The following is a 9,330-nucleotide window of genomic DNA, read 5'->3' on the forward strand; positions in this document are numbered from 1 at the left end:
TTGAGCCATCAATGGATGTGTCCAGTAGCGTCGAACTCTGGTCCTCTCACGCAATTTTCTACATCTTTGAAGCCTTAGCAAAAGCAACATCAGGAGCATTTTTTCACACATGCTCATCATGGGATCCATATTAACAAACCAACCAAAAAAATAACAGCTAGCTACAATCACACTGCTTTCTCAGCTGCTACTCACACTGTTCTCATACAGAATGGCTGAAATAGTTAATAAATACTTGTTTTTAGTGCTTTCTAATCATTTGGGAGGGTCTCTGGAGGTTATCTTTAGTAAACGCTCCTGAACGCAAACGCTGCTAAACCTGTTTTTAAACGTGGGTTACTAGCTGTGATGTTCCAGTGTTCAGGCGAGGTTGAGAAGCGTCCTGTGTACATGAAGCCTAACTCCCTCAATAAATACAGTGTAGTTGTAGGCAGTGTTCATTTGCAGGATTGCCAGATAAGAATAAAGAGAAAAGAGCCTGAAGAAATAAAACGAATCCAGCCACCATATCGAAGGACTGGTGAGCTGCAGTATATTAAATTGAGGTATACCCCCCAGTTGCATGAAATTTTGCACTGAAATGGGCTCAACTCAGATCTATTTTGCATCTCATCTGCCCTACTTGCTAAATATGATTACTTGCTGGAATTGTAGTTTTCAGAATAGTCCAGAATCTGGTCCTGAGAATATGTAGCCTTGTGTTTTTACTGCACCACACTATGGACGACCTACATGTAGTTACATTATCGTTTTTTGAAGTTCACAATAAAGAATTCCGAGCAAACTTTCCGATTTTTTTTTTTTTTTTTTTTTTTTTTTAATTTTCAGTTCACTGACTTATTTTACTTGTTGACTAGAATATTATTTACTTATTTTACTTGTTGACTTAAAGTGGATGTAAACCCAATGTCATCCTTTCTAAACTACTGCCATAGGGGTTATCTATAAGGATATACATGCCTCCTGCATGTATCTTTACCTGTCAAATGTCTCCCCTCTGTCTGTTATGAAAGCCGCATATTCTGTGGGTGGGTCTGTTTGGAGCTCGGTGGGTGGAGTCGTGATGTCAGTAGACTCCCCGCCCACCTCTACACTCCCCTGTGTATTTCTAACACTGAACTTCTGCTATGATCTCTAACATCCAGTGAAAAGGCAGGAAAGTAACCACATGACTTCAGCATGCCATATCATGCTGAGGTGTGGAACAGCCAATCCTTGCAGAGCTGCTGAAGAAAGGAGTGGGGGAGGGAATTAAAAAATAATGCCTGTGTCTTAGGCTGTCACTCACAGCAAGGGGGGAGGATTTGACAGTTTTTCTCACTTTGTCAAGATTTTTCTCACTGAACAATAAAAGAGGATTGCTCAGAGATGGATTAACTCTGTGTGGCAAGACTGGGCTCAAATGATAGGAAATCTTATACTCTACAGTATGATATAAAAAAAAATTGGTGGGTTTACATCCACTTTAAGTGTACCCTTTACCCGAAATATAGATGGTTCATGTCAGTATATACTGTTGTTTTTGGTTTAATGTTGATCTCCAGCCTTCATTCAACTTTAACCACTTGCCGACCAGCTCACACCGATATACGGCAGCAAAGTGGTTCGTTCCCGCGAATCGCCGTATGGGTATGTCTGTACCTTTGAAGGACGATAGCAGGCGTGCACGAGAGAACGAACAGGGAGCGAAGAGACATATCGTTTGTTCCTACTAAGTAGGAACAACGATATTTCTCCTCTTCCAGGTAGGAATGGACGAAAAAGTCTGGATAGCCGCACACCGGAAGAAAATTCATATGCCTTTAATTGTGGAGCAGGGTCATGAAATACACAAGACACCACGGCAAAGTGGTACAGGACAACAGCTGACGCGTTTCACACTTATACTAAGTGCTTACTCTATAAGCACTTAGTATAAGTGTGAAACGTGTCAACTGTTCTGTACCACTCTGCCGTGGTGTCTTGTGTATTTCATGATCCTGCTCCACAATTAAAGGCATATGAAATTTCTTCCGGTGTGCAGCTATCCAGACTTCGTCCAATCCTACCTGCATAGGCATTAGGCAGCACCTGGGGCTCTTCCTCTCCTGGAGATAAAGGATTTATTCATTTCGGTTTGGATCTACCTGAGCGGTGGAGTCTATTTAGCTTCATGTCTCCTCTTCCAGTCAGTCCTATCCCCTCACACTTAAGCCCCATACACACTATTAGATTTTCTGCAGATTTTTGTCTTCAGATTTACCAAAACCATGTAGTGCAAGGGCCTGCCTGATTGCATACAAATTGAAACTCCTAAGGTTTGACCTCATTATATGGTTTTGGTAAATCTGAAGACAAAAATCTGCAGAAAATCTAAAAGTTGGTATGGGACCTTAGAAACACACATAGGGAACACACACATTTAATCCCTTGATCGACCCCCTAGTGTTAACCCCTTCATTTACACAGTAATCGTTGCATTTTTATAGCAGTGATCGCTGTATGAATTTCAATGGTCCCAAAAATGTGTCAAGTGTCCGATCAGTCCGCCGCAATGTTGCAGTACCACTAAAAATCGCAGATCACCGCCATTACTAGTAAAATAATAAAAATGCCATAAATCTTTCCCATAGTTTGTAGACGCTATAACTTTTGCACAAACCCATCAATATATGCTTATTGCGATTTTTATTTATATATTTATTTATTTTTTTTACCAAAAATATGTAGACGAATATATTTTGGCCTAAACTGCGTAAGAAATTTTTTTTTTTAAACATTTTTTGGGGATATTTATTATAGCAAAAAGTAAAAAATATTGGTTTTTTTTTTTTTTGCTTTTTTTTTTTTTTTTTTTTTTTTTGTTTATAGCTCAAAAAAATAAAAACCACAAAGGTGATCAAATGCCACCAAAAGAAAGCTCGAGTTGTGGGAAAAAAAGGACGGCACGTTTGTTTGGGTGCAGCATCGCACGACCGCGCAATTGTCAGTTAAGCAAAAAATGGCCTGGTCATTAAGCAGCCTAATCGTCCGGTCTGTAAGTGGTTAAAAAGTTAGTTTGATCCAAGCTAGTCCAAGCAAACTATTTACTTCACTAACAGTTACTGTGGCTGTGTGCACTGTATAACCCCTTAGCGCTGACCGTACGCACATATGCAGCCTCGGCTTGAAGGGGTTATACTGGCATCACCCCAATACTGTGTTTTTTGTTGTTCTTTTTTAGAGCGGGCGGTTGGCTCTTTAGCGATAACAACCGATGCGGCTAAAAGGCGCTCGGCTGTTATCCTAAAGGAGCTGGTGGGATGTCCCCCCTCACGCCGCTCTTTCCGAGCCTCCCGTTCCACCGGGAGTCACGATTCATGATCCAGCACTTCTGCCAGGTAGGCTAAACCTGGAACAAAGCCGGAAACGTCTTTGTTCCAGGCTCCTATGTAAAAACATAGAAGCGACGTCACTTCCGGTTTACGCGGCCGCCGAATTAAAAAAAATTACCATATTCAGAATCGCCATTTTTGCCAATATGAATACTTTGAAGTGCAAAGTAGGTATTTAGGGTCTTTTAGACCCCAGATCCCTCCATAAAGAGTACCTGTCGCCACCCATTACTGTCACAAGGGATGTTTACATTCCTTGTGACAGCAACCAAAGTGATAAGAATTTTATTTATTTATTTTTTTTAAAGTGACAATGTAAAAATAAATAAGACGACAAAAAATGTTATAGCATCGCCACGAGTTTGCGCAGCAAAGAAACCGCATGCGTAAGTCACACCCGCATATGTAAACTGTTTTTAAATCGCACATGTGGGGTATCACCGCAATCATTAGAGTGAAAGCAATAGTTCTAGCAAAAGACCCCCTCTGTAAATCTAACCTATTAAATTTTTTTAAAGCGTCGCCCATGGAGATTTTTAGGTACCGTAGTTTGTCGCCACAAGTGTGCGCAATTTCAAAGCATGACATGTTGGGTATCTATTTACTCACCGTAACATTATCTTTAACATTATACAAAAAAATTTGGGCTAACTTTACAGTTTAGTTTATTTTTCATTCGTGAAAGTGTCTTTTTTTTTTCCCCCAAAAATTGTGTTTGAAAGACCGCTGCGCAAATACCATGTGACATAAAATATTGCAACTATCACCATTTTATTCTCTAGAGTCTCTGCTAAAAAAAAAAAAATATATATATATATATATATATATATATATATATTAGTGTTTGGGGATTCTAAGTAAATTTCTAGCAAAAAAAAAATTTACGGATTTTATGTCAGATATAGGCTTAGGCATGACAGGGATAAACTGTGTGTAACCTTAGTTACATACAGTATACAACGCTGTGTTCTGGGAGTGGGACAAAAGTTTCCTGCCCCACTCCTGGAACAAAATCAAGTCTGCTGAGGGATGCGCAGCCATTCACAGGGAGCTTTGTAATTTATGAAACACAAAAACAGAACATTCCATGGCTCAACTCACCAACAGTCTGTGTTAAAAACAGGGGTTTAGTTAGCACGCATTTGCAAACGCATGCGTAACCTGCAAGGCCTCTTCATGGCACCCTGTGTATGTTTGGAGTCCTAAAGCTACTGAATTTATGAGCGTCTCCACAGTGGGAGCACATGCATTCTAATGGATAGATGAGGGGCAGGTGGGCCTGAAGGTAGCCCAACCCCCCTTAAAGGAACAGGAGCACACTGGACACCCACCACGTAGCACAATGGCAGCAAAAGGTGCCCAGTGTGTTCCCTGACCATATTTACACCAGTAACAAACAAATGGCCCCTGCCCCATCTAGGGCAAATGCATGAAAGACAAAAAACAGAACATTCCATAGCTCAACTCACCAACCAGTCTACTGAACAAGCTTTTTTAATTTATAATTGAATACAAAGCTTCCTCCGATTGGCTGAGGCAGAGTACATGAGGTCATCAGCCCGCTTACCCACCTCAGCCAATCAGAAGAAGCTTTGTATTCATTTCTAAAATACAAAATTCCCTGTAAAAAGCTGAGCGCCGCTCAGCTTGTCTCAATTTTGTTCCAGAAATGGGACAGGAAGTTCTCGTACTGCTGCCAGAACACAGCACTGTATGTAGCTGAGGCTACATACAGCTTATACAGCACAGACAGCGGCTTCATCTGTTAGGGAGGTAGGTAGGTAGTTTGGACCAGTTTCCATACAGCCTATTTAAAGTTAAATGAAACCAGGAAATCAGCTTAAAAAATTATTTCGTACCATAATAAAGATCTGTTCCCAGCTGAGACAGGTTAGATCACATGATCCCAGCTACCAATCATTAGAGTCTATTGTTTTCAAGCAGCATTGAGATAAGGGGATCAAAAGACTGCTGCCAAGTACATAGAAAATCACAAACTATACATAGAAACAATATTTTTAATGTCTGTGGTGTTAAACTCAAAAGCTAACATTTATTATATTGCACCAACATCTAAAAAAAAAAAAAAACAATAGTGGGAATTTTAAGGCACAACTAACCCAAAAAATGTTTTTAAATACAAAATACATTTTTATTACAATTGAGCAAAAGTTAAAATCTGGACTAATTAATCAGTAAAAGCAATACAGAGCAAACCACCTATCGTTTGTTGATTACTACAAAATATAACATGTAAAAGTTGTCTGATGGAAACGACCACACTTCTTATATAATTTAAAGGGGTTGTAAAGGTTCATGTTTTTTCAACTTAATGCATCCTATGCATTAAGGTGAAAAAAAATCTGATGATTATCGGCCCCCCGGTTTACTTACCTGAGCCCTTGAAAGTCCCGCGCTGATCGTTGCCCGGGCTTCTCGGCTCTTCATTGGATAGATTGATAGCAGCGCAGCCATTAGCTCGCGCTGCTGTCAATCAAATCCAATGACACGAGAGACAGGGCCGAGTCCTGCACTCGGCGGCTATGGACGCTGAATGCAGGACTCGGGAGCGCGCCCGCAAGGTAACCCCCAGGAGAGCGCTTCTCCCAGGGGGTTATCTGAGACGGGGAGGAGCTAGGAAAGCCGCCAGTGGACCCCAGAAAACGCCAAGCTGCACAGTGGAGGTAAGTCACATGTTTGTTATTTTTAAAAAATAAAAATCGAACCTTTAGTGTCACTTTAAATGTCATAGCTCGGTGCATTTCTTGGATAATAATCCACTTCTTCAGCAGCAGACAGAGGAGTGCAATTAAACTATTATAAATAAGAAAAGAAAAAAATATACAAAAAGATTATTATTATACCGGATTTATATAGCGCCAGCAGTTTACGTAGCGCTTTACAACTTGAGGGTACAAATACAATACACTTTAATACAGTAGAGGGCCCTGCTCCTTAGAGCTTACAATCTAAGAGGGAAGGTCAAGAGATACAAGAGGTAATAACTGTGGGTGATGTGCTGATTGAGAAGATAAATGTACAGTTGTTAGGTGGGGGCCAGATAGGCTTCTCTGAAGAGATGAGTTTTCAGGGATCGTCTTAAAGTGGATAAAGTAGGAGAAAATCGGACGGATTGGGGTAGAGCATTCCAGAGGATGGGAGAGGCTCTGGAGAAGTCCTGAAGGCGAGCATGGGATGAGGTGACAAGGGAGTTTGAGAGCAGGAGGTCTTGGGAGGAGCGAAGAGGTTGGTATTTTGTGACTAAGTTAGAGATGTAGCTAAGAGCCAGGTTGTGGATGGCTTTGTAAGTTATAGTTAGTATCTGGAATTTAATTCGGTGACTGAGTGGCAGCCAATGGAGGGATTGGCAGAGGGGTGTAGCAGACGCTGAGCGGTTTGTGAGGTGGATGAGCCTGGCAGCAGCATTCATGATGGACTGAAGTGGGGATAGCCTATTTAGAGGTAAACCAATGAGGAGGGAGTTGCAGTAGTCGAGGCAGGAGATGACCTGGGAATGGATTAGAAGCTTTGTGGTGACATTGGTTAGGAAGGGGCGTATCTTGGAGATGTTGCGGAGATTGAGGCGGCAAGTTTTGGATAGTGATAGAATGTGGGGTCGAAAGGTTAGTTCAGAGTCCAGGATTACACCTAGGACCTTGGCGTGGTGAGATGGGTTGATAGTTGAGCCGTTGATATTGACAGAGATATCAGGGGAAGTGGCACCTGAGGGAGGAAATATCATGAGCTCGGTTTTGGATAGGTTGAGTTTGAGGAAGTGATGTGACCTCCAGGCTGATATGTCTGCTAGTAAGTTGGTAATGTGTGAGGAGACAGATGGAGAGAGCTGGGGGGGTGGAGAGATAGATTTGGGTGTCATCAGCGTAGAGATGATATTTAAAGCCGTGGGAGGCAATCAACTGACCCAAGGAGGTGGTGTAGATTGAGAAAAGGAGAGGTCCAAGAACAGAACCTTGGGGGACCCCAACGGAGAAAGGAAGAGGAGAGGAGGAAGTAGAGTTGTAAGTGACACTGAAGGAGCACTGGGATAGGTAGGATGAGAACCAGCGAAGAGTACAATCACAGAGACCAAAGGAGTTTTTTGAGGAGGAGGGGGTGGTCCACTGTGTCGAAGGCAGCAGAGAGATCCAGGAGAAGTAGTACAGAATAGTGTCCACTGGTTTTAGCCATTAGTAGATCATTTGAGAGTTTAAGGAGAGCAGTTTCCATGAAGTGTTGAGGGCGAAAACTGGACTGAAGGGGATCAAGAAGTTTATTCATGGTCAGATGGTCGCTTAGTCGGTTGTAGACCAGTCTTTCAAGAAGTTTGGAGGAGAAGGAGAGTAAGGAGGTGGGAGGTAAGTTGTTGAGATTGGTGGGGTCCAGTGAGGGCTTTTTAAGTATGGGGGTGACTAGCGCATGTTTTAGAGAGTTTGGGAAGATGCCACAAGAGAGGGAGAGGTTGAAAATGTGAGTTAGAGAGTGTAGAATCGAGTCAGAGGGTGAGCATAGCATTTCCGAGAGAGCAGGATCCAGGGGGCAGGTGGTTAGATGAGTGTTAGATAAAAGTTTAGCAACCTCAGTAGTAGTAGCAGGGTTAAATGAGGAAAGGAATGATTGTATCTGAGGACATGGGGTGTTGCATGGGGTTTTTGCGCATTGGCGATCTCCTCATGAATTGTATCAATCTTAGTTTTGAAGTGATTGGCAATCTCCTGGGCAGTGAGTGAGTTGGTGGGTGGAGGCAGTGGAGGACAGAGTAGAGTGTTGAAGATAGAGAAGAGTTGACATGGACTGGATGAGAAGGGGTTAATGAGTGTGATAAAGTAGGTCTGTTTGGCAGTGTGAAGGCAGGAATAGTATTTTAGGAGGGCAGATTTATATTGTGTGAAGTCTTCCTGGATCTGAGACTTCTGTCATCTGTTTGCCAGGGTTGTAGCAGTCGGGGCCTAATTCTGCGTGTAGTGAGGGGGGCAAGCTTGTCTAGGGAGGAAGACCGTGAGCTGTTGTAGATGAAAGTAGCTAGGTTGGGGCAGGACAGAGCTGAGATTTTGTCATAGAGGTGATCAGTAGCAGAGTAGAGAAAGGTTGAGGTGGTGAAGGTTTCTACGTGTAACTGTTAGGCGGTTAGAGGGAGAAGAGGTGGAAGACAGGGAGAGAGCAAAACTAATAAGGTGGTGATCAGAGAGTGGGAGTGGATTGTTGGAAAGGTTGCATGGAGTGCACAGATAGAAGACAAGGTCAAGGGTGTTGCCATTGGAGTGGGTAGGAGCCTGTATCCATTGCTTCAGATCAATCGATGAGGTTAGACTGAGAAGTTTAGAAGTAATAGTAGTGTTAGTGGTAACAGGGATGTTGAAGTCCCCGAGAATAATTGTGAGGATTTCAGAAGAGAGAAAGTAGGGTAGCCAGGCAGAGAAGTCATCAAGGAAGGCTGATACTGGTCCAGGGGGGCCAGTAGATGACAGCAATTCTTAGAGAAATGGGAGAGAATAGACGAATGCAATGTGCCTCAAAAAGAGGAGAGTGTCAGAGAGGGAGGTGGGTGAAGTACCTGATAGGTGCTGCATGGGGCTAGAAGGATTCCCACTCCACCTCCCTTCCGTCCACTTGGTCTGGGGGAGTGAGTCCAGAGAAGGCCCCCATGGGAGAGGGAAGCAGGAGAAATAGTATCTGATTCATGAAGCCAGATTTCAGTAATGGCAAGTAGGTTAAAGGAATTTGTGATAAAGAGGTCGTGAAGGGCGGTGAGTTTGTTGTAGACAGAACGTGCATTCCAAAGGGCACAAGAAAAGGGGGGGCTGGTTTTGGAAAGAGGAATAGAGACCAAGTTCTGTGGGTTGCGGCTCCTGCCAGAGGGTGTAGGGGGATGGGAGCGTTGGGCAAAGACAGATGATGTTGGCCCAGGGTTTGGGGATATGTCACCAGAGATTAGGAGAAGCAGGAGGGTGAGGGAGGTAATGTGCGAATGTGATTTATG

The sequence above is a fragment of the Aquarana catesbeiana genome, linkage group LG09 (genome assembly GCF_042186555.1).
Source record: "Aquarana catesbeiana isolate 2022-GZ linkage group LG09, ASM4218655v1, whole genome shotgun sequence".
Classification (NCBI taxonomy): domain Eukaryota; kingdom Metazoa; phylum Chordata; class Amphibia; order Anura; family Ranidae; genus Aquarana; species Aquarana catesbeiana.